Genomic DNA, 24,999 nt, shown 5'->3' on the forward strand with positions numbered 1-24,999 from the left:
TTGGCCTGTATCGTTTAGGACTTTTTTAATTATTAGACTATGTATGTATTGGATAGTGACAAAAACATTGATCTGACATGTCAGGGGTGTTCATCAAACAGCCCTCAGAGGGAATGAGTGGCTGTAAAGGACTTTTTATTGTACAGTAACTTAGTTAGAAAGGAAATATCTCTCTCTTTTTGCTTCTGGGAAGATTTCCATTGTTTACCTTTTGCTATAATGTAATTTACACTTCAGAGGGTCTTATTTACCATCTACCCCTGATCCTTTTGTAGTCATTGACAAGTAGGCTAATGTAGTTAGGTACATATATTTTACAACCTAAATTATACAAAGTTTATTTATACTTGCCTCAAGATTGGAAGTATCCTCAGAACTTCCTTCAAACACCTGATATTGGCCATCGCTATCACAGGGATTGGTTAACGGTGCAAAATGGGAGTTTAGCCTGGATACCAGTCTTTCCCCATCTGCATCCAAGCTTTTTCTAAATGTCCCGCCACCAGTTTTGTAGAGTTCAGCCTGGAAAGGTGATAAAAGAATTGATGAAGTAATGTTTCAATTGCTCATTATGTTTTCCAAGTTCCTCTATATAGTACCAATTTCATTTTTTAAAAAAATCTGAAGTGGTTTATTCTTCGTTAAATATACTGAAATGTTATATGTACAAGGTGTAATTATCTTATAAGGAGTTATGTAATGTTCTGTTATCCATAGTCAATAATCTAACATAACCTCAACTTCTACCGGTTTTGGACTCAGAACAACTCAGATTTTAACAAATTATCGCAAATGAAATTCCTTGAAATAAGTATTGGTACTTATCTGTGGTATATTAAACTTCTGTACACTCAGAATTTGAATTAATTAACCAACAACATGATAAAAACTTAAAACTTACCTTATCATCTGCAGCCTGTTTCTTCGCTCTTCTTTTAAAATTTTCATAGGCAATTTTCAGCTGCTGTGGTGTCCTGGAACATTCGCAACTGGCTTCGTTGAAATCAGAAGCAATTTTCTTCCAAGCCGTCTCTTTTTGTTTTGCCCACACAGCATCTGTTTTTTTATTTTCGATTATATGCATGTGTCCCTCAACTATACTAAGTAAGAGGGCTCTATCATTTAATGAAAAATTCGGCCCTCTCACTTTCTTAGTGGGGATATCACTCATTTTAAGCCGAAAACTAATTCAATCGCTTCAAAACCCGCTCTTTTTCACTTTTCCAAACACGATCTGGATCAGCTGTTCTCTGATTCACTGCCACTTTGATGTCTCTGCTACACACCTTCCTTAACGAATCAACACGGCAGTGGTCACTAGTTGCGCTGTTGCCAGATATATTTTCTCCTCAGATTCTCAATCAGTAAATTGGAGAAACATGATCGGGGTTTAGGTTTCCTGCAACGCGCTCTGAAATTGAAGTTGATGGGCAATCAGCTGATCTCCCATCAAGGACTGATTTGATGGACCTTTCTGCAACCGGCCCTAAGTCTTGCCTTCACTAATTGGGATATCCCGACAAACACTATCAACATTTTCCATTTAGGCTACCTGTCCAGAGTACGTTGTGATGGAGCTGACACTAGACCAGGAGTCTTGCCATATACGTAGCCGTTTGGGATAATATTCCCCACGCAACGTAGTACCGCTTGATTTGTTCTGACTGCCGGATTTTGTCTTGCGAAAATTATGGATTTGATTTTTATTTGGTAGCTTCCTTTACTTTATTCAGTCGATAAATTTCTGGGCTGTCTTCGTATTGTCTCTGTAGTCTTTTAACTTCGTTAAGGTTAGTCATCAGCTGTTATCCCAGTCTCAGAATTCTTGATCGGAGCCTCTAATGTCTGATTTACTGATCACTGCTGTCATTCTTACTCGTTGGAATACTGACTTGGATTGATAGATCGTTGTTCGACTCGTTGGCTGAATGGCCAGCATACTGGCCTTCAGTTCAGAGGGTCCCGGGTTCGATTCCCGGCTGGGTCGTGGATTTTAACCTTAATTGGTTAATTCCATTGGTTTGGGGGCTGGGCGTGCTGGGCGTGCGTGGCGTATTCAACATTAGAAATCATCCTTTCATTGCATCTCTCAGTCATTATTAATCATTGCCCCAGAGGAGTGCCACTGGCCTCGGCAGCCGGCACAGTTCCTATCCTCTCCGCAAGTTGGGGGCTTCATTCATCCCATACCTGACCTGGTCATTGACTGGAAAACAGGTTGTAGGTTTTCATTTTTCATTTTATCTTTTAACTCCATTTCTAAAATTCAGGCTACAAACACGACAATTGGACGGAATCCATTATTACCCTTGGTTGATCCTTGCCTCGATATTACGTTAAGCCAATTTTTCTAAAGTTCTTTCCTTGGGGGGATAACAGGAATCCTCACACCTGAAGAATTTGGATTTCCTGCTTTGATATACAGAGAGGAACACAACAATTAATAATTTTACAACCAGAGACACACACATAAAACTCGATGCAAACGCACAGAAACACAATAATGTGAGTACGGAGATAAGTTGGGTGCGTTAGTTGGCGCCCCTAGCGGAGGTTCGTGACACTAAGAGCTCACGCTGAGAAGCATGTTAACCGGATAGCATAGAGCAGGCAGTATATAGAGATTGAGACGGCGGTGGAGAATAGAGACTTGAAGAGCGACATGTCGGCTAGACATGGATTCACGGCCACATGGCCTCAATCTTAATCGATAGCCATTCAGACATTTAATTTTATTGTTGAATGTGTAAATAGTTTTTGTGCATTTTTTAAATCATGTATAATTGTAATAAAAGTTTTATTACGTGTAATATTAGTGAATGACTCGGCCCTATGGTCTTATCACGTGCTTAACCGAACTACAGTCCAGTACCAGAATAATCATCGCTGTTTAGTAATACAACATGTGTGCTACAGCATTCAATTCGTCGTTCCAACACTATGGCCCAATGCCCAGACGCTAGTGGACCTGAGCCGCACCCGGCAGTGACAAAAGGACTGATTCCTATAATCATTGACAAACGCAAGGAAAATGGAAAGGGGACTGCATGACACATATTCCCAATTAACACAACCTCTGGACTTTTCCAGCCCACATCCTTGCATGTGCTATCAAAAGATGTCAGGTTTTACATGTAGGCTGTTCTCTTTTCTGCCTAAGTGGTTTGACCCCGACCCTTAATACCACTCCTTAACACTACAACCTTGCCTGGTAACACGTCTGACGTGCAAACAGTCAGGTACGCCTGTAGTAAATACCTTTCCCACTCTTCCCTGCTATCTTTTTTCTACTTAGAAATTAATAGCATGTCCGAGGCAAATACAGTAGAGACAATACGCGACACTTACGGATTTAGCCTTCCGAAAAGGGGAGACCAAGGTCTGTCTAGGGAGGTCAAGTCACGAATGCTACTTATGGAGCCGCCATATTGGGTCTTTAAGCGAGCGTAACCAAAGGCAAGTGTATTCGAATTTAGAGGATTTCGGTACCGTAAATTGAAATAAAAACTAAATACCAACTGTTTTTCATAAAAAATTTAATTGGGCATCTACTGGTCATGTATATATAACTGTATAACACTTAAATGATATGAATACATTCGCAGCTATTTGAATAGGAAGATAATTAACAGAGCTTGAAATTCTTTTTTGAGAATCAATAATCAACAGAAAAGCTCAAGTTCTTCTCTTTTACTTCCTTACAATTTGGTCTTACTGTGTTTCTTATTAATATCATCTGTCAAATACGTAATCTTATTGACAGAAACATAGAAATCTGTACAGTACCTGTGTCATATTATGATTACTGGTACATGAAATACTGAACTTGAAGTACTGTATTTAAAGTACTAAACGACGGTTGTAATAAATTACCTTCAGCGTTTTCTCTATTAAGAAAGTAATTTCCGATATCTACTGCGTTTCTAAAAGGTTACCCCAGTATGTTGACAAACTATGAATGCCTCTTTAGTTGAGTGCATTAAATTACGTATGGTAACTGTTGTTATCCATTCGTATGGTATTTCTTTGGGTTTTAAGGCAAAAATATTCTGCACATATGCAACAAGAGTATGTTCTTAGCTACTCTTAACTAGTTTATTGATAACCCATGCAGCTATATAGTACAAAGTGGTGGTGATTATTGTTTTAAGGGGAACTACAACTGGACAACCATCGTCTATAAACACTAATCAGAAAACAAATGGAAGGGGACCAACACTTCGAAAAATGAAGGTATCGGCAAAAGAAAGATGAAGGCCACAAAGTGCGTGGAAATGAAAAACTTCCTAGGTCTCGAATGCGCTAATGCCGTCGCGGTCGGAAAAGAACAAGTGTCGACCAGGCTAGGTCGGATGGGCTAGAATAGTAAAAGCCATGTCAAGACTCAGCTAAGGGCCTCATAGTCACAACCCAAAATAGATTTCCCTCCGTGGGTGGGGCAATAGAACAACACCCACGGTCTCCCCTGCCTGTCATAAGAGGCGACTGAAAGGGGCGTCAGGCGCTCCTAACTAGGGAGCGTGGCTTGTCGACCACGGGGCTCTTAGACGAGTCCTAATATTCATGCATATAATAATAATAATAATAATAATAATAATAATAATAATAATAATAATAATAATAATAATAATAATAATAATAATAATAATAATAATAATAATGGTTAACAAAATTAAAGCCATTGGTAGACACGATTCCATCAGAAATAGAAATTCAGTCGCTATTAGGTTGAGTTAACCTTGGTTAGGCTATTTTAGGGATTACATTAGGATATTATGTTAGGCTACGGTACATTAAATTACAGTAGTTGGTGAGTGCGAGTGAAGCGAGTGTTGTGTTTTTTAAGTATTTGTCCAGCCATATAATGTACTCTATAGAGAATTTAAGATTAATGAAATTTAACTGTAAATAATAACTACAGTACAGTATAAGACTTATTGACAGAAAGATAGAAATCTGTACAGTACCTGTGTCATATTATGATTACCGGTACATGAAATACTGAACTTGAAGTACTGTATTTAAAGTACTAAAGGACGGTTGTAATAAATTACCTTCAGCGTTTTCTTTATTAAGAAAGTAATTTCCGATATTTTGAACTAATTTGAACTTATTATCAATAAAATTGTTGTAATGATGGCCAGCTGGACATAAATTGTTGGTTTGAAGTGATAGGCTTATTCTTTGTTGTGATTATAATTGGTAAATGAACAGGAACAAGCATTTCAAATATCTGTGAAACATTTCTACGTTGCACGTAGGGTTAGAAAGATACTGTCTGTAGTTTACATGAAAAGGAATGGAATGAAATGGCGTTTGGCTTTTAGTGCCAGGAGCATCTGAGGACAAATTCGGCTCGCCAGGTGCAGGTCTTTTGATCTGACTCCCCTAGGCGACCTGCGCGTCGTAGTGAGGACGAAATGAAGATGAAGACGACACATACGCCCAGCCCCCGTGCCAGCGAAATATACCAATTATGGTTAAAATTTCTGAACCTGCCGGGAATCGAGCCTGGGACCCCTGTGACCAAAGGCCAGCACACTTACCATTTAGCCATGGAGCCGGACACATGAAAAGGAAATTTTCATAAACATCAATACTACTGTTACACACTTCCTGTTACTTTTCTTGCTTGTTTTGAAAGATAATTCTCTGTCTTTGGGAGGTTTCCTATTATGTATATCGAAAACTTAGGTGGATTAATGACGTTGAAAATTGTTGGGACGGAATTCCACTTGAGTCGTTTCCGTCCATCTGCCCTCTTTAGTTCAAATTGTGATTCTTCAAAATGATGCTAGAAGAAAATACATAAGACCTATAAATATAAAACATCGTTCATATAAACATACTATTATTCAGGAATAATGCGAATGTATAACTTCACTAACTTAGCACAAGGTTGACATTTGTTACGCCTACAGTTTTGTACCCACTGAGCTCTCCTCTGCTTATCTCTCGGTAAGCGAAACACTAATTCCGTCAGTTGTCTTATTTTGACAATTTGGTGCGGCGCAGTATCCCGTTTTCTTTCAAAATACAAGTAATAACTCGCATCATTACATCGGGCACGCCCACATAACGATATTTGAGACCCAATATGGCCGCCACCGCAAAGGATTGTGGTAGCGTGACCAGACCTCCCTAGACAGACCTTGGGGGAGACAATTCGACGGTGGCGCTCCTAGTGACTTAACCTGAAAAATCGCGCTAAATTCAAATATCAATGGAAATGTATATACGGAAATGGATAAATAAATTACGTCTAGAAAGAAAGTGTTATTGAGATATTAACTTCGAAGTTGCCAGAACAATTCTGGATAAATGAATGAAGAATTATTTAAAAGGTTATTATTCAAAGACTGAAATTAGACATATAAACAAGATGTGAAATGGACTGCTGTGAAATGGCTTGATCTTTCATTTATGCATTACTTTTTAGCTTTAGCATTCCTGCCTGAACTCTTACGGTTGGATTTGTCTTTTTTCTCATTTAAAACGTTGTATCATCACATTAAGATACTTGTCAATAAAAATATCGGCACATTCCTTACACATATGATGCAATGAATTAACATTTAATAGCTGGACAATTTTCCTCTTATCATGAAGCCTACTAACAGAAAGAAAATCTATAAAATCCCGGCTTTAATCTGAGGAGAGAGATAAAAGAAAGAAAAGTATGAAAATGTTGTCGATAGTGATGCTTTGAGGAAGATTTACGTACAATTAGAGTAAAAATGTAACATACCCTTGACTGTATAGTCAAGGAATTTTAAAGTCGCCGGCCTGGAAATGATCTGAACAGATCTTATAATTCTTATATATGCGTAGTGTCCCTTCTTTCTTGTACACCTTATCCAAATCACTCTGTGACATTTCGAAACCCACAGATCACACCGACAACAACACATCGGTATTGAAGGTTAACTGCTGCACTATACAATAAAATATGCGTATTACATTTTAAGCCAGTTAAAATATGGGTCGAGCAGGTCAGAAGATTATGAAGTACTATCAAGATCTCTGTCACTGGAAGAATATATATGCAAACACAATATTACTTACATTTTCTTGTCATCACGAGGGAATCTGAAGAACGACAGCGCATTCTTCTCTACTTCATAGTTGCTGCAGCCAAACACAGCACATACCTTTCCCCTCATGTTGAGAGGAGATATCAAGGAATGACACACGCTACTATTTAATTATGTCAACTTACTGAAAACGCATAAATAACACCAAAAACTTCACTCAAAAATACTCGTGCTCTTAGGACAGAATCACTAGTTGTCAGGTCTACTCTCTAGAGAGAGAGAGCTCCAATAGCTGTCCCTCGATATCTCTGTCAGTGTCGCGTATTGTCTCTACTGTATCTGCGGTATTTGTCCGAGGCAATATAGAGTGAGTCGATTGCCACGCGGAAAAAGAAAAATCGTATTTGAACAACCAGCTCGGCAGTCGTAGTAGAGGGCGGGACAGTCTCGTCCGCGACATCGTCCTGTACGTTTCGTTGTGTTCGAGGTTTCGTGTTCGGTGTCTGACATTTCTAGAACTTACTCGTGCGTTCCGGTGCTAGCTTGCGTGTGATTGTGCAGTGGTGGCATGAGTTCTGATAGTGGAGGTACTCGGGACTTTCATCCCGCGTCCAATAGTAATGTTGAACGGGAAGAAGTAGTGAAAATGGATACAACCGTGAATGTTAATTCTACTCCTACCCCTTCGTTGCAAACTGCGACTCAATGCAATCCTAACCCTCCCCCTCCTGCTCAACCTCCGAATACTAGTGCATGTAATTTATACCCATTAAACCACCCAGGACCATATCTTGTTTTTGTTTCATCCAAACAAGGTAATAATATTGGCAATCTACACCCTATGGCTATAGGGCGTCTACTCCATGAAAGGAAATTTCCTATTAAATCAATCCAGTATAAAGGCCGTAACAGGATTCAGGTAAACTTTCATTCTCCTCATCATGCTAATGACTTTCTGCAGAATAAGTTCCTTGAGACACAAAAGTTGCATGCCTTTATTCCTCACTCAAATATCTTCCGCGTAGGCATTATACGCGGTGTTGAGAAAGATCTAACTGAATCCGATATTCTTACTTTACTTCAGAGTGACGTCAAAGTTCATTCTGTTCATCGCCTACGCCGTAAATCCCTCCAAGATGGTCAGACAGTATATCTACCTACTGGCTCCATCAAGATTGTTTTTTGCTCCAAAACGTTGCCCAAATATGTTTCAATCTATCATGTAATGTTAGAAGTCACTCCCTTTATATTTTACCCCATTATTTGTTCCAAATGCCAGCGTTATGGACACACCCTCCGCAATTGCCAGTCCACTAACTTTCGCTGTCGCAACTGTGGTATGAACCATTCTACCTCTGACTGCCTTGCTAATGTCAAGTTATGTGTGCATTGCAATCAGGAACACGAAACGGGTTCATCAGACTGTGCTGTTCATCAGAAGCAAGTGGAAATCAAAAAACTTATGTGCACTGATAACATTTCCTTCTCAGAAGTTTCTGCTCGACTATTTCCACCTACTTATTCGGAGTATCATAACGTTCACCAATTTCCTCCCCTACCCTCTCAACATCCTTCTCCATTACCAGACGCCCCTCGCAAACGCAAATTCACACAAGTGGTTGTTAAGGATTTGCCACCTAAACCTTCTCCCGGCTATGATAGAGCTGCATATCTCCAGCTAGTGCAATCCACTACATCCTCGCACCCCTCTCAATCTCTGAGTTCTCAATACCCCATTCAACCCAGTCAGCCCACTCCCTCAACATCGAGCCCGTCAATGCCTCTGCAACCCGCACAGCATCCGCAAACAGGTACTACACTTCCTCAGCGAGAACATGTTCATCAGTGTGTTCTCCACATTCTCATGCAGCTTACTCAACTACTTGGCGATCACCCCACTATCTTACCAGTTCTTAGTCAACTTCGCGAAAGTTTACACCTTATCTTTAATAATGGTAGTACGCATCCTTCCATGGAATGCTAGGAGCCTACAAAATAAACACTATTGATGTTCATATCAACACAATGTCGCCCCTCTTCCTCTTTTGTTTACGATTTCACTGACACTTTACCCTCCCTACATCCCCCATATACGTTGCTCAGATATTTCTTTCCATCTGTCCAAAGTTCTACACTCTCACATATATCCACCCCTCCGTCGTTCCCCTGCCCTCTCCTGTTTGTCCCTTATATGTTGGCCTGGTGTGTATGTATTGTAGAAGTCGCTGAGACGGCCACTCTAGCGTGAAGATTAGTATACCTTGTGTCCCTGTGCTTTTCCTATAACTCCTAGTCTTGTATACGTAATTCCTCACTCTTAATTGTCTAGGTGATACATCTTTTCTTGATCTACTTTCCGCGCTTTGAACCCATTTTGTGAGTCTGCTGTATGGTCTACTTCCCTCAATCTTCAAGTACTTCGTCCTTCGAAAACATTGTCAACTCCATTGGTGTACTACTTTATTGAAAAAGTGTGCGTGTGTCGATTTAGTACAAATATCATACGGTATAGTGTCTGGGTGAAATAACGAGCCCAAATAACCTTCACGAACAGAACAGAACAACCAGCTCTCCAATGAGTCGTTCAAAAGAGTCAGTTCGTTCATTAACAACCCGTCACTACGCCAGGGCTGGCCAGGCCAGCCGCATCGCGCTAACATATGCTTGGCACTTCTATTCTGTCAATTTTTGATTGGCACTTTGCTCTGGCATTGGTTGCATCAAATTAGCGTTTGGTTTCGAAAGGGAGAATGTTGGAGTGTCCCTCGTTCTATTTTGTATACAAATCCTACCGCACGATTCGTGGACATGTAGTTATAATCATAAAACCAGAATGTTGCCGGCTGGAGAGATGGCGTGGAATGACATTAGCAGACGAATAAGTTTGAATGGTGTCTTTAAAAGTAGCAAAGATCACAATATGCTGATAAAGTTGGAATTCGAGAGGACAAACTGGGGCAAATATTCGTTAATAGGAAGGGGAGTTAAGCATTGGAATAACTTACCAAGCGAGAGGTTCAATAAATTTCTATTTTCTTTGAAATAATTTAAGAAAAGGCTAGGAAAACAACAGATAGGGAATCTGCTACCTGGGCGACTGCCCTAAATGCAGATCATTCATCATTGGTGATTGACTGATTGGCTACAGTGCCACGTGCAGGGAATTTTGAAGGACACGACCTTAATTAAAGTGATGATTAAATGTGTTTATGTCATGGTTCGGCATTTGTAGATTATACCACTGGGTTTGCGGTAATTGTGTGAAGAATACGCCGATTGTTCCTTACTATTGCCGGTTACTTACTTGGTAGTACGTGGAATGTTTGCCGTTTGATCAGATAAGACTAAGGTTACTTAGGCCATTGAGGAAACCGTGCAGTTCTTGACGAAATACTGCATAATATTTTTGCAAGTCTCCTTTGTTGCGTGTGAGTTAAAAAAAATTAAAACAAATTTAAGGTGGGATTTTTACCCTGTCTGCACTGACCGTCAGTTAGTCGCTTAGTACGTATTAGAATTCAATTTAATTTTCTGATTGCCAACAGGTTTGTAAACAGCCACTGTCACAGTGTTTATAGTCATTAAGTCATTCCGTCTGTTGCAGTGTAATGATATGAGCACCGATGTACAGAGCAGCTGTAGGAGGGGAGCATAGGTTTATTTGAGTCTATTTGACATTAAAATAGAAACTATCAATTTTAGCACATCGAAACCTAACCATGTAATGTATGAGCTCAAGAGTTCACGGATGTCACAGAATTACAGGCTTACCTAGCTGAAGCAGTCAAAACTATCTTAACTATGCCTTCAGTCTTTTCGGTTGCTGAAGGAAAACATTAATACATTGTGAATATAGTTCATGTTGGTACTTCTAGCATAGGGTTAAAAACAAAACTGATAGAAACTTAAATGTATCTGGATGTTCAAAAATACAGGTACTACATAGAACTAAAAGCATCATGGGTTTGTAAGCCACTCTGTTCTTTAGCAGTCTTATTAAAGTCTATGTGTAGGCCTATTCATAATAGTAAATTTGCACATTTCTTTTACAAACTTCTTGTAAAAGAAAATAATAATTCATTTTTAGAAGATTATCAATAACTGCCTAGGCCTAAATAATATTTCAAGTTATATGAATTGAATGTCAGACCCCTCAAATTCTCAACTTATATTTTTCAATACCGGTATATAGCCTATTTGTATATGGTAGCCTATATGTACAGGTAGCCACCCTCCTCTTTGTGTGCGGATGGTTTTCAATCTGGGGTTTGATAGCCAAATAGGATCACTACGGTGGGTGTGGTTCGAATCCTGGCCAATGCGTGTGGGATTCCACATAAAACAGGAGAGCCGTGGCTATGATCACTATATCGACAGTCACATAAAACTACAAGCTTTGTTTACAGTTTGAGCAACATAAATGTTTTGTTCCTAAGAACATTGTTTCAGTGTACCTTATACCTCTGGAAAAAAGTTTGGCACTGTGTGAAAACAATGCTTATGTGTCTGTATTTAAGCTATTTTGCTTTTGAGCTCCCTAGCTTAGCCTCCTTGGGAAGCTGATGAGCATTTCCTATTTTGTTAGGCCTACCACCTTGAGGATATCAGGTTGTCCTGTGCCAACTATTAAGCTTCTAGGTTAGATGGAAATGCCTATTTCCACCGTTATACCTACCTTTGTATTACACTTTGACTTCCATTTATTCGTAGATTCTCTTTACCTGCTAAATATCTCAAATTCCTCAACACTTTTCTTGGGGTTCTTATTAAAAATTATTTTGGACTTTCAAGAGACTTAAAGCCCACAGAAACTATAGGCCTAGCTTATTGCTTTGGGAAAGATGCTTCCTTCTGGGTGAAAGGAGCTTGCATACTTATACTGATTTGCTTCTGAGCTCTGATTTCAAACCTTCTGCCCATAGCTCAGCCCCCTTAAAGAATTCTGGGAATTTTCAATATGTTTAAGGATTTTGGGGGTGGGGATTATTAAGTTCTGGGATACCAATTTTTATGTTTCTAAGGTGCCTAGAAGTGCCTCATTCATTTCTATTTTCAGTTTTATACCTGCCTTTATGCATGGCTACGTCTCAATTTCCAGTTGTAGGTATAATAAGTATGATTCCCTTTCTCTTAATGAGTATCTGAATTCTGGAAGTTTAATTCCAACATCTCTTATTTAGGCCTACATGCTGAAAGATTTTGACAGATACTGAAATTATTTGAAATGTCTTAAGTATTCAAAATAATATGGTATCACTGAAATTTACTATTACAGATATTGAACACTTGAAGACTTAGCATTTAGCAGGAATATTTGTGAGCCTACATTTGGGAGATAGTGGATATGAACCCCACTGTCAGCAGTCCGGAAATGGTTTTTTGTGGTTTCCTATTTTCATACTATGCACCGACACAGACAGGTTTTATAGCGATGATGAGATAGGAAAGGGTTGGGAGTGGGAAGGAAGTGACTGTGGTCTGAATTAAGGTACAGCCCCAGCATTTGCCTGGTGTGAAAATGGGAAACCACAGAAAAGCCATCTTCAGAGCTACCGACAGTGGGGTTTGAACCCTCTATCTCCTGAATACAAATTTATTTCTGTAGTGGTTAGCAGTGTGTGTGTTGCGAGTAAATGGAGATGATAATGAAGACAAACACAAATATGCCTTCCTCGAGCTAGAGGAATTAACCAGATGTAGCTAAAATCCCTGGCCTGACCAGGAATTTAATCTGGTACTCTGAACCAAAGGCTACTATGCTGACCATTCAGCCACGGAGCCAGACTGGGACATAAAACCAACAATTTTATATTAATCAATGATCTGCATTTCGTCCTGTCGACCATGTGGCAGATTCCCTATCAATTGTTTACCTAGTTATTTCTTCAAATTTTCAACAAACTTGGAAATTTATTGAATATTTTCTTGGTAATTTATTCCAATCCCTTATTCTTCATCCTATAAATTAATATTTGTCCCAGTCTGTCCTCTTGAATTCCAACTTTATCTTTGCATTATGATCTTTCCTACGGTTAAAAGCTCCACTCAAGCTTATTCTTCTACCTGTGTCATTCCATGTCAACTCACCACTGACAGCTCGAAACATACCACATAGTCGAGCATCTTATCTCCTTACTCCTAAGTCTTCCCAGCCCAAAGTTTACAACATTTTTGTAACACTACTCCTTTACAAGTAATGAAAATCATTGCGAATCCATATTGAAAGGATCTTATGATAAATGTAAGAAATTTATTACTCTTCCACCTATTCAATACAACTCGAAATGTTAGAGTTAAATCCTCATTAAAATGAGAGCTGGAACATGTTTCACCCTTTCCTATGGGACATCATCAGCCATATCATTACCTCAAACCATATCAGGTAACTGGTTAAAATTGATCTAAAATCTATTATAAAATTTAATACATTTAAAAACTTCCAAACCATACCAGGTACCTTGTGTAAAATTGATCTAAAATATATTAGAAAGAAAAAAAAAAAACTTCCAAAACATATCAGGTACCTTGTATAAAATTGATCTAAAATCTACTACAAAATTGAATACATTAAAAAACTTCACTTAAAAAAGCCATCATTATATGAGTAGCTTGATTTAGGTACAAGAGAGAATTAAGAATATTGATGACTTAGAGCCGATGTTGAATATGAAATGAAAGTTAAAAGATACTGTTACAAAATAATGCAAATAGGTATAGAACATGCAAATGATTACATACAAAATAATAAGGAAATGCATAGTGGAGGCCACTGCGTAGGCTACTTGGAGCCACAGGCAGTGCCAATGCACTAAGAGAGAATTTGTCTCTTACAAAAATTGATGCCTTCTAGGCCATCAGATATTGATTCCCATATGGAACTTGAAATATTTGTATTGAATGAGTAAATTCATACTTTCAGTAGAAAGGGTCCATTATTAGACATTATAAATTTTCCAGCTAACTCATTCTTGGTTGCCAGTGTTTCGCCCCAGTGTGCCAATTTGGGCTCATCAGTTGGTAACTAGCAACCTAGCCTACCAAGATGGTAAATTTCAGTATATCACTAGTATTACTCACTTCTGCTTCTTGGATTTTATTCTTATACCCAATAGAAATGAGTGGTAAGAAGTCTCAGGCTTGGCTGGGCTTGTACGTGTGTCTGCCAGCCAGCTAGGCTTGCAACATGCAACCGCACTACAGAGCGAGGCTTGGCTTGATACATCATGAAGACCACATCAAGGCAGCTCGGCTAACAGGGCTTGGTTCCCTTTGCAGGCTGGGCTTGCTATGGCTGGCATACTGACCAAGATGGCTGAACGGCCGATTATTATTGGCGTGCTGCATTCACTAACAGTTTGCACCTTTCCCATCTGAGTTAAACAAAAGAGACGTTTGGTATTGTTTTGTAAATAACGTAGTTGTATCAATTCTCTTTCTTTAAAATGAAAAATCTACTGAAGGGATATAGTGTATTCCTCTTATACACAGAATAGGATGTATCAGTGGTCATCATATTAAGTTCAAATGAAGGGGTCTTCTGAATGTTTATTCTGGCTTGCAACATCTGAGGCAGAGAAAATTTTCTAAGAGAAAAAGCACACAAGTGATAGCAGTTCCATAGGTTCAAGTGTTTGAACATTGCTACAGTGTGTTATGTTTTTATTTGGGCAGGATAACAATACAATATTTAACTAAAGTACATTTACCTGTTCCAACTTCATGTTGCTATGTAGGAATGTCAGGCACTCGTGACATACACGGGTTCACCTCTCATTTATAACGAAGCCCGCATGGCTTCTAGCGAAACGTAGTACAGTGTTATCATTGTCTGTTTGATAGAAAAGCATGAAGGAGGATAGGGACTTCAGAGCTCTAGCAAAGAACAACCCAAAAAAGTATGTTGTTCCCAGCAATGGAAAAATGGGGAAAGTCTGGGGAAATCATGCGCATGTGATTTCCACATTCCTAAAACATTATTCTCGCCTCTGGGTTCTATATTCGCAGTAGCCATGTAGAGAAGAACTTCATCCATGGTTGACCACCGCCATAGTCTCAAGATAGCGTTCTAGCTTCTCGTCTGCGTCCATATTTGATTCCTGGTACTGCAAATAATTTATAAAAACCAGGAGGTCTGGAAGGGCGTTGACCCAGGAGTACGATGACAATTGCGGAGCTACAGTGAGTACTGGCACCACCCAGGAAATCAGGAAATGTGGCTGAGGGTAGTGTTGTGACCTTCTTTGATTTTTTCTTTTTTTTGTTTGTTTAATAAATTCATTTGACCAGATGTTACGTTAATTTTCTTTCTCAAAGCGATACTTAATGGTTAATTATTTAAAATCCTACCCCTGTGATTTGAGTATCTCTATGCTATTAAATATAAAATTTTGCTGTACAGTTTTGTTTAAAACTGTAAAGCTGGCGCCCATACAATACATAGAGAAATGGGAAACAATGGAGTGATAATTAATATTCTATTTGCGTGGCAGTTTGTGGGCAAGCCACATATAGTTTATATTTATATTTATGTGTCCCCAGCTATTACTTTTGTCTCCCCAAGTGTGAAGATTAGGAGAGCAAACGGTTACATTTGTTGCACCAATGTGGAGCTCGAAAACCATTAAGTATTCGTGTAAAGAAAGCAGTAAAGTCTGTGTTTCTGGGGGTTAAGTGAGTGTTCATATAATTTATGTGTGTGATTTCTGGGGAATCATGGCTGCACAAGGTGAAAAGGACATGAAATTACGTAGCGGAAACTTAGTAAAGGGAGGCGAGGTGCTGAATTCTAGAAATGTTGTAGATGAGAGCATTGAAATAGATAAAACGGTAGAGAGTGGTGGGAGCATGGAAAATAGCACAGAATCTGATGTAGCTAGGATGGAGGGCGACAAAGAAGGTAATACAAATGATGAAAGGAATATTCAACAACTGTTTGTGATGATGCAAGGGATATTACAGCAAACGAATGAGATTAGGAAGGAAACGAATGAAATCAGGAAAGAAACAGATGAAATTAGGAAGGAAACGAAAGGGATAGATGAAATTAGGAAGGAAGTAGAGAAAATGCAGACAGAGATTAAAGAAAATAGAAAGGAGATAGAACAGACGAAAACCGAAATCAGCAGAGAAGTTAACACCAAGATGGATGCTTTAAATTGTAGATTAGATGAAGCACTAGAGCAGCAGAAACTTTTTGAGAATCAGTTAGCGGAACAGGAGATGAGACGTAGCCAACATGAGAAAGTGGTAGAAAGAAAGATAACTGAACATAGAAGCGAAGTCGTGGAGTTTGTAGAGAAAGAAAATTGTAAAGTTAAGGGCGAAGTAGACCAGCAGATCACAGGAATTAATTGTAAAATTCAAGAACAAGTAGGAGAAGTTAGCAAAGTTAGAGAACAAGTACAACAACAATACGATGATCTGTGCGGTAAGGTAGAGATTAATGCTAAAATATGTAATAAAAAGTTTAAGAAAGCAGAGGAATATGCGGTTGAAATTAAAGCCACCAAGGAAAGACAGGAACACATTGCGAGTGACGTAGAAACTAGAGAGGAAAGAATAAATGAACATATTGATAGGTTGGAGGCACAAATACATAAAGAAATCAGAAAAAAGCAGGGTAATATAGGAAGTCAGTGCCATGGTACAAATTTCATATGTGAAACAGAACTACCTAAATTCAATGGGAGGCAGACAAACCCTTTAGATTTTTTAACACTGTGAAGAAACGGTTTGAAAAACGAATAGAAGAAGGAGTCATTGAATGGGAAGAAGCGTTAGAAATAATTGGCAATGCTTTTATTGAGGAAACTAAATCATGGTTTGCGGTGTATAAGAGCAACATGACCAGTATAGTGGAATTCCAGAAATATTTCACGGAGAAATTCTGGAGTGAAGTTATACAAAGTAGGGAAAGAGAACGCATTGTTTTGGGGAAATTTAGGTCACACGAAGGGGTTTCTACGACAGAATATTTTCTGGCTCACATTATGATTTGTAAAAACGTAGATGGGATGTCAGCAGAGAGAGATATTGTGAAATTATTACTCGGACATTTTCCCAACAAAATCCGCAAAGCTAGCTGTATGCAACAGATAGAGTCTCTTCAAGGAATGGAAAAATTGCTAGCAAGTTTTGATGTGTTAGGAAATAGTAGTAGTACATGAGAGTACACAGACTATCAAACACTACCCAGAAGGCAAGAACACAATCACCTTGGTCAATTCCAAGCGAGACAACAAAATATAATCAGTCACATCAGCAAAATAGGAATGTTCAGAGGGAACGTAATGTTGAGGAAGGTACAAGCCGAAATGAGGAGACAAGGAGACAGAGTAATTTAAACTGATAGTAGACGGTAATGAGAGATCAGATTATCAGTCTTCAGTACATGTTGCGAGAAATTGTGTAATGATGCACACGAATTATGATCTCGATGTTAGAGATGAGTTATTACAGGAGGTGGAAGTGGATCTATTCGAAATTGCTAGTAAAAGTGATAACCCCGTTGTTACGATCAAAGTATGGAGGGCTTTATTAGATTCAGGCAAAGGTCATGTGTAAGTTCGAAGTGGTATGAGGACAGAAGAAAGGAGAATATTGAGATTGAAGAAATGCCTGTGAAATCCACATATCTCGTCACAGCTGTAGGTAAATGATCCAAGCAAATATGTAAACAAGTTGTTGCCATACCTATTTGTATTAACGGGAAGTCGAAAATTCAGATATGTCTTGTTATTCCAAATCTTATATTTGATATTATCTTGGGATCTGACTGGCTAAGTTTATGCTCAGCTTGGTTAAATTACAATGAGGCGATGGTATATTTAAGGTGGGATAATGAGGAAATTAAAGTCAGGTGGGATGCCGAAGTTCAGATGAAAGTGGAGGTTTGTAACGTGGTGTGTCAATGAGGTTTCAAAAAATGAAGAAGAAAGAGCAAATTTTAAGTTATGTGAAGTGTGGTTAGAGGAGAACCAAGATGATGCTTTGAGAGAAGCGGTAGATAGTAGCAATTTGGAAGACGGTCAGAGGGACCAATTGTTCTATGTGTTGAGGAAACACAAGGAGGTATTTTAATCGAAATTGGGAAAACACATGTGTATGAACATTCATTTTCAGTGCTGGATCAAAGTATATTCGCTGGACCGAGATATCCGATACCACATAAATGTGCTAAAGCAGTAGACAATCAAGTAGAAGCCATGTTAGAGGATGGTATTATTGAAGTTTTGAGTAGTCAGTGTGTCAATCCTTTATTGATCGTGCCTAAAATGGCAGGTCTTAGTTGTAGTAAGATTATTAGTGACAAGTATGTTCAGGAATTAGGTACGCCTAGGAGGTTAATATCTGATAGCTGATCTCAATTTACCTCGAAGAAGTGGAAGGCTGTGATGACAGAGTTAGGTATCACACATGTTTTTACCTCAATTAGGAACCCATAAGGGAATATGTGTGAACGCACAATGAAGGAATTAGGTAGGATGTTTAGATCTTTAGTTCATGACAAGCACACTGCGTGGGTGGGTTCTTTAGCGTTGATTGAGAAATGGATTAATATGGTACAGCATGAAAGTACAAAATTCACTCCATTAGAGGTTCATTTTGGCAGCAATCCAAGGAATGAGCTGACAAAAGCACTAGGTATTACACAGGAACCTCAGCGGGACACTGAGATATATGTCAGATTTGCAAGAGAGAATTTGATTAAAGCGGCTGAGAAGCGTAGCAAACAGCAGAAACATCAGGTGTTAGATGAATTTCAGGTAGGAGATTCTGTTCTGTTACGTGTTTCCATGCTCTCGTCCAGTGAAGAGAAGGTGACGAAGAAAATCTTTTTGTTTATCAGGGTCCATTCAAGATTCATTGTCGGGTTGGTCCTTGTGCATACAGATTGAAAGATGGTGATCGTGTCATGTTGGGCACTTATAATATTCGCTCTGTAAGACGGTACATTTTGGAGAATTAACCGTAATGTCTCCCAGCTGTTGTTATGATAACACTAAATGTATGTGAGTTAGAAAACGTGAATTCATGTATAGGTTGTGAACCTAGACCTGACACTATTGTAGAAGCCATGAATAACTTGGGAATTTTTTGAAACTGCAGAAGGAAATTAATGCAATAATTTTCTAAGTAGTATTTTTTGTGTGCGATGTAAACAAGAAATTGCTTGCTGCCATCTAAGAGAGGTAAGCCACGTGTGATGATGTGTGTGTGGCGTATATAATTATAATAACCTGGAACTGCAGAACACTTTGACGGTGAAGTGCAAAGATAGTGTTATTTACCTGTTGTTTTGTTGTAAATATTATGAGTGTTGCTGACAAACTTTCGGAAGAAAATTGGCAGGAATTATTACAAGTGTTATATGGTATCATTGGAACAGACACTCGGCAGTGAGATACAAGATTTGATTACGTATGTTTTTTAAAAAGTGTTTATTAGATATAACGATGTATGTATCAGCCGTATTCGTATAGTGTGTTATTTTCACATATGTTATATTTGTAAATAACAGGAGGGCGTATGTAACCGTCCAGGCTTCTCCAGCCATACTAATTTATTGTACAGTCCTATTACGTGATGTCACTCGATATCAAGATTATCCGTCATCGGAAATTATTCATTAACACATATTAATTTAACTTCAATCAATTGTAAATAAGGCTTTTGGAATCATATTGTATATATTAGAACATCATTTATTATTTAAATTATAAGATAGGAATTCATTATGTACTGTAAATATGGTCAATATGTTGAGTCTGTCTGAGTTTGTGTCATTTCATCTCATATTGTGTACACGGAAAAGTTATTCTTGAAGCGGGGAAGTTATGATGAGTCATTGGGTTTAACTCATGAGTACTGTACTATACAGCGACCTGCGTGCAAGGCTAGCAAGCTAGGAGACTACATCATCGACACGCCTACTGGTTACGGGTGAAGAATGAAGAGAGGGAAGATATGATATGAGATCAACGAATCAGATGCTTCATTGTATAGAGACTGGGTATGGAGCTGTTACCAAGAGTGGGGAGATCTCATGTATATTATCTGGCGCAGAGCAATCCACAACACAACTACAATTTATTTTTGAGACAGTAAGTGTTCGCTTCAAGACACAATCATTTTCGGGACAGTGAGTTGTCGCTTCAAGACACAGTACGTAGCTGCTGTGATGTTGTCGGGTCAGGGCGAGACGAAACAAGCATACGGCTTGTGATATATTCTGTAATTATTCTGGACGAAGAACTACGTTAGTTCACGGCCACGGAACTTGGTACAAGTCTGTATTGTATCAGTAGAATAGCTAAGTTGGATTAAGATTTCTGATAACATGGAAAAATTCACAACATTGAATTTTCTCCTCATACAATCAACTGTGATCAATTTTCACAAGCATAGGGCCAATGTCTAATTTAAAGACTAGGCAATTAGGGAGTGCTAGTCCAGATAGCCCAAACCATATTGCAGAAGGAAGGAAGGAAGGATGTCTTTGGAGCCAGTCTGCAACGAGAAATGGGGAACGACTAACCACGGAATACAGATGACCCCAACGGAATCTACAATTGGTGAGCCACAATTAGACAATGCAAGCAACATTAAATTACTGTAACGTTAAATTCTTAATTCCCTCCAAGCTAAAAGGTACTTTTCCGACTCATCTCATTTTTTTTGTTTAATAAATTCATTTGACCAGATATTGCATTAATTTTCTTTCTCAAAGTGATACTTAATGGTTAATTATTTAAAATCCTACCCCTGTGATTTAAGTATCTCTATGCTACTCAGTATAAATTTTGCTGTACAATTTTGTTTAAAACTGTAAAGCTGGCACCCATACAATACATAGAGAAATGGGAAACAATGGAGTGATAATTAATATTCTATTTGCATGGCAATTTGTGGGCAAGCCACATATAGTTTATATTTATATTCATGTGTCACCAGCTATTAACTTTCGTCTCCCCGAGTGTGAAGATTAGGAGAGCGAACAGTTACAATACCCCGTAAATAGGATTGTCCTCCTTTTTAATCTTCACTACTCCTGCAAAGCTCTTATTTACTGCAACTTTAGTATTAGGTACATTTATTACCACTACATCTACTTCGTGATTAGGGGTATGAATGGGATTAGAAATCAATCTTCTATCCTTTATTCCCTCAATAAAATCTTATACCAACAGAAGCCTCCCTAAAATACTTCTTAGTGCAAGCTCTAGCTTCCGCTGCACTACTTTTATCTATTATCTTAATATTCACATTCTCTCATAACCCTTTTATTATACACTGAAGAAAATGGAAATTGCAACACCCAGAAGGTGTGGTGCTACATTGCTGCGATTGAACATGCAGGATGAGTGTTTGGTTGTGATTCGATGATTACACTTTCAGGTCCCTCTGACCGCAAGTTTGTACAACAATCAATACAGGATGTGCCCACTACGAGCTGCAATACATTGATGAATTCATCAAGGCATGGAGTCAATAAGGCCCTGGATCGCTTCCTGAGGAATTGTGGCCCATGCTTGCTGCACTGCACGGGTCAGTTGTTCCGGAGTTGTGGGTGGCTGAGGACGGTTGGCCAGTTGTCGACCCATCATGTCCCACACATGCTCAATAGGACTGAGGTCCGGGGATCTGGCGGGCCATTCTAAGGTTGTGATGTCGTGGAGAGCTTCTCTGGAGAAGCGTGCAGTGTGAATCCGGGCATTGTCCTGCTAAAACATCCCATTAGCAATGTTCGCCATCATAGGTTCAAACACTGGATTGAGTACCCTATCAACGTACTGTCGAGCAGTCATAGTGCCCTCAACAAGCACTAATTGTGATTTCACATTAAAGCCAATAGCTCCCCAGACCATAATGCTTGGCGTTGGCCCTGTGTGCCTCTCAACAATAAGATCGGGGCGGCCCCTCTCCCCGGTATGTTGGCGCACACGATTCCGGCGATCACTGCGGGCAAGACAGAAGCGCGATTCATCACTAAAGACCCTATGCTATTCGTCGACCCACATCGATCTTTCTCGACACTGGGCCAGCCTTACACGTCGCTATTGTGGGGTCAATAGAACACCTTCTGCAGGGACACGGACTCGTAAGCCAGCTGCAAGCAGGCGTTTACCAACTGCTTGTTGTGTAACATGGGGTGCCACAGCTGCTCGAATTTGCGCTGCTGTTGCATGGGGTTCCATCCGGGCCATCCGAATGATGCGGCGATCCTCTCTCAAAGTTGTCTGTCGCGCTGGGCCTGTGCCAGGTCTACGAGTGTGGGTACCTTCATTTGACCACTGCTGCCATACACGTTGTACCATAGATGCCTGTCGGCCAACACGTGCAGCGACAGTCCTTAGCGATAATCCAGCCTCACACAGCCCAGTTATCCGAGCCCTCTCAAACGGCGACAGTTGTTGATAGCATGCTCTTCTCTGTCGTCGAGGCATGTTTGACGGGGAACACTTCACTGCACATACTGCAAGTCAAATACGCTACACCAGAGTCCGTATATTGGAGTTGATTCCTCCATGACCAATCACGTGGGGAGCCTGTAGCAATAATCCAATGGGTCTGAAACTTTGATCGTTTACATACCTACATGGCATCGTTCCATACCTTGAAAATCAACACAAACGACCAGTGCCTTCATGGTGTTGCAGTTTCCATTTTCTTAAGTGTAAGTTTCGAAATCTTTTCAACCCGAATATGTTCAGCATTGTTACTAAAAATGGGAGACGCCCCCTTCCATTTTTGGTTTCCAGCTACAGTAAAATGTTTAAGATGAAAGAATTGTTTTATTTTAATAACCTGACAAAAAATTGCCCCTTTAATACTTTTGGCCTATATTATTGAAATAAACACTTTCATTAGAACAATTATCCTCACTTCAGTATTAATTGGGTCTTTAGGAGGACTTAACCAAAGTTCCTTACGAAAATTAATAGCTTATTCCTCTATTAATCACATTGGTTGAATAACTGCTGCTATAGTGGTAGGAGAAAACTTATGAGAATTATATTTCACCATTTATTCATTCCTCACTTTGTCCATCATTTTAATATAAATCGCATTTATCATATTAACCAAAACTTCCTGACAATAACCAATAACCAAATTACAAAATCTTGCTTATTCCTTCTTCTATTATCTCTTGGTGGGTTGCCTCCCTTTCTAGGGTTCTTACCTAAATGATTGATTATTCAAACCTTAACTGATATAAACTATCAATTTATTGTAACCATCATGGTAATTATAACGTTACACAGGAATCTGACCGTTTAGAACTTCCTCTTTCTCAGGTACAGAATTTTATTTTTTTGCTAGTGGCTTTTATGTCGCACCGACACAGATAGGTCTTATGGCATCGATGGGGTAGGAAAGGCCTAGGAGTTGGAAGGAAGCGGCCGTGGCCTTAATTAAGGTACAGCCCCAGCATTTGCCTGGTGTGAAAAAGGGAAACCACGGAAAGCCATCTTCAGGGCTGCCGACAGTGGGATTCGAACCCACTATCTCTCGGATGCAAGGTCACAGCCGTGTGCCCCTGACCACATGGCCAACTCGCCTGGCGAAAAAATTTTTTACTGGCAAAACTTCAGAGATAGAAACATTGCCATTTTGTGATACAATTATATCTCAATTTCCTTTTTGACAAATGTTAGTGCTCTTGCCTTAATTCCCTTCAATGAAATGGAAATGGCGTGTGGCTTTTAGTGTCGGGAGATCCCAGGACGGGTTTGGCTCGCCAAGTGCAGGTCTTTTGATTTGACACACGTAGGCGACCTGCGCGTTGTGATGAGGATGAAATGATGATGAAGACAACACATACACCCAGCCTCCGTGCCAGGGAAATTAACTAATCATGGTTAAAATTCCCGACCCTGCTGGAAATCGAACCCGGGACCCCTGTAACCAAAGGCCAGCACGCTAACCATTTAGCCATGGCAATGGTACATTATCATTAGGTACTGTACTTTCTCCCAATGACTAACAAGATGATGAAGCCAAAGGAGGGCGTTTTGTGTTGGTGGACTGCTGTCTCCTTCTAAATTATCCATGGCGTCTTTGAAAGTTTCTAGGAAGTCACTTGTGAGTTTCTTATTGATTGCATTTAGTTTATGTCTCACTTTTTCTGCGTTCTCCTTATTGCTTGCAGGTGCAGCTGATAGGACCTCAGTCGTTTTACTGTACTGGTAATGTACAGATTTTAATATGATCAGCTTAGTATTCCACTTTATTCCTACATCCTGATACAGAGTATGTTCGACATGACTAACTAATGTAGGATGCTAAAAGGTTTGTTTTTTCCACCTATTCAATACATATACATTTTATAAATTAGGAATTTATTATTGATACCACTTGAGACATGTTTCGCCCTTCATTGAGGGCATCATCAGTCAAATTATCACCTCAAGGCAAAAAATCAGGTAACTGGTTAGTAGTTGACATGTACAAATTAATACATATTATTAATACACATACAGAAATTAAGTATGGGAAATAGTTGTACAAAAGTGATGGTTGAACATATAGGTTTATAGATGAAAAGTCAGCACCAATGCCTAAAATTAACATAGTAGAGTTCGGCAGTGGTGCTCTGGAGAAATAGTTGACGCAATCATAGGAAAATAAAAAGTTTAAAAATATTTACATTATAACAATTAAGGGAGAAAAGGTGTAGTGTTCGGCGTCAATGTTTGTAACCAAAAATTAATGTCAAAGGTTGGTAACTATACAGTATTTACATTGTTCAATTGAACAGTTGAGATAAAGTTTTAAAAATATTTACATTATAACATTCAGCGTAAATGTTTGTAATAAAAACTAATGTCAATGGTTGGTAACTATATAGTAATTACATTATCTAATTGAATAGTTGAGAATTTACAATGATATACATAATTACACAAGAGCAGCTGGTGCGCAAGGATAAAAAATTTCAGTACCAAGTGCGTCCTGATGTTTT

The 24,999-nt window shown here is 39.1% G+C and overlaps 1 protein-coding gene across 1 annotated transcript in view; it reads left to right on the forward strand.

Moving 5' to 3' along the window:
• Nucleotides 1-10,339: 10,339 nt before the first annotated feature.
• The window catches only part of DhpD (guanine deaminase), a 157,730-nt gene continuing 143,070 nt past the window's right edge, over nucleotides 10,340-24,999 (forward strand). The window contains exon 1 of the mRNA XM_067158199.2: nucleotides 10,340-10,579. The gene's annotated coding sequence lies outside the window, so the exon portion shown is untranslated. The remainder of the gene's footprint in view (nucleotides 10,580-24,999) is intronic.

This window comes from Anabrus simplex, chromosome 1 (genome assembly GCF_040414725.1).
Source record: "Anabrus simplex isolate iqAnaSimp1 chromosome 1, ASM4041472v1, whole genome shotgun sequence".
NCBI lineage: Eukaryota > Metazoa > Arthropoda > Insecta > Orthoptera > Tettigoniidae > Anabrus > Anabrus simplex.